Source organism: Macrobrachium nipponense, chromosome 6 (assembly GCF_015104395.2).
Source record: "Macrobrachium nipponense isolate FS-2020 chromosome 6, ASM1510439v2, whole genome shotgun sequence".
NCBI classification, from domain to species: domain Eukaryota; kingdom Metazoa; phylum Arthropoda; class Malacostraca; order Decapoda; family Palaemonidae; genus Macrobrachium; species Macrobrachium nipponense.
The window spans coordinates 20395148-20397647 of record NC_061108.1 but is presented as its reverse complement, the minus strand read 5'-3'; positions in this window follow the sequence as shown (position 1 = coordinate 20397647).

Genomic DNA, 2500 nt, shown 5'->3' with positions numbered 1-2500 from the left:
AATGATATAATTCCAGTTTTAGAAAATACTACATATGGAAAAAGTGAATATGTCATAATGGACAATAAAGGTAAGTCACACTTGATATTCGTTAAGGTATTGTGTATTATATATATATATATATATATATATATATATATATATATATAGTTATATATATATATATATATATGATATATATATATATAGACATCAGAGGATTACCGAAACTCAGTAGATCAGTTAAGGAGTTTATTATGAGATACGTTTCGTGTCATCCTGACACATCATCAGTCTGTAATGTAAAATCAATTCACATTTATAAAAAAATATAATTAAAGTTTACATGCTATTTTAAAAGGAAAACATAAAATACTGAAGTTATTCATAAAAAATATTGTTAAAAGCTCAAAATACTAAATTATTTACAAGGTGACATTAAAATTGTAGAAATTTAGGACTAAAAAGGAATATTAACCTTAATGAAAGCGAAGGACAAGAAAGGAATGGCTGTAGGACCGTCGTATATATATATATATATATATATATATATATATATACATATATATATATATATATATATATATATATACATATACATACAGACAAAATTCTCATGTGTAAATGAAAGCCTTTTATTCATTTCAGTTTTTCCTCTGTTTCTGCTCCCAACACACCCGAATCGACGCAACAGAAAAAGAGAACCAAATAAAGTGCTCATGGAACGCTTCGCTGATCTCATTCGAAACCAATGAAATGTCTCTGGCATATTTGCATCAAAATTCCAAAGGGGCAGATGCCCTCCGCTGCCCTCACACCGGCACAACGATGGGCACGTCCCTCAATAGTGGGTATGTGCAAGATAGACTCTTTGATCGGTCTTTAATACATACGTGTACTTACATGATGACGTACATACGTACATGATAGAAGACACACGCACACAAACAGATATATGTTGACTGATTGATTATGGCTACTAAAACTGGCATCACAACATCTAGGTTATTTATTCATATATAAACAAATATATATATATATATATTTATAAACTTTGAATACACATATACATATGTATATAAGTACATAATATGTGTATACAACTAAATATATGTATATATATGTAAGTACATATATGCATATGATATGTGTACATAATGTATATATATATATGAGTATATATATATATATATATATATATATATATATATATATATATATATATATTATTTATATATCACGACCTGACATACATACAAGTAACTTTAAGGCAGAATAACATGCTATTTATTAGTACCGTTATAGCCTCCCTCATCCACAATCCACTTACACCTTCCTGAAGCGCTTCAGGACTCCCTCCTCCTGAAGGGACCCCAAGCATTCCTGTCCTTCCTGAATCTGGAGGGATTAAGTCGAATACTAGAAAAAGAGGAGGAGGAGAAGGAGCAGGGCGAGAGAGAGGACCAGGGGGTAAGAGGGAGATTTTGGCAAAAAGGGGGAAGCCATTAGCCGACAATCTGATTCGCCCTCAATAGCTATGAAAGGGTATTGACAAGCTGATCTAAATGCGGTCTAAAAGGGCACACATTAAGACGTGCCCGGCGGGTGGTTTGAAAAAAGGACCCCCTACTCGCTCCCGTGCCCCATTCGGGTCTCAGGAGTGTAGTAGCCATTTTGAAATCAGGCGAAGGGCTGTGGTATAGGTTATTTTTACATCTTGTAGCAACAGATCATAAATAATAATCATAAAGACATTGGCTCAGCAAAGTTTGAACGAAGTTTGATCTGTCTCGCTACCTCGCGCGCGCGTACAAACAAACACACACACACACACGCAGACACATATCACAGGCGGTAAAGATCTCTCAATCACTATATCATTTAAGAACCCACTCGAAGGATTTAAACCCAATTTACGATGAATTTCACTAAAGGGGAGATTGTATCCACCAAGCTTACAATCCTGATGTATTTCTTTACAAGAGAGATCTACTATTCAGTTGAAATGCTCAGCATATACACTTCGTCGTACAAGCTCAAAGCCTTGTTGCAATTCAGAAAGGTTAATAATTATCTTTTTTCAATACTCCTCTCATATCAAGTTATTCAGATTCGTTTAATTGACTGATTTGAATAGCACAGGCAACACATCGACGCCGAGAATATTTTCCAAGAAATGAATATGTACGAAACTTTAAAAAAACGTCCCATTCATAAAACATCATTAATAAATACTACTCAAGCACTTAAACACAACCACTCATTAAACAAGATTAATGACTGTAAGTATAGTTTTTATTCTATTATGAAATACATTGACTTGTACTTTTTAGAATTTTATCTTCTCACTATTAAACATTATTAAGATTATAATGTTAGATAGCAGGCACATATGGCGTGCAGTGAGCATTTATGAAAGTGCATAAGCAAATACAGCTATGCAATCCCCACACATCTGTTTGCATAATTGTGTGTGTGTGTGTGTGTGTGTGTGTGAGAGAGAGAGAGAGAGAGAGAGAGA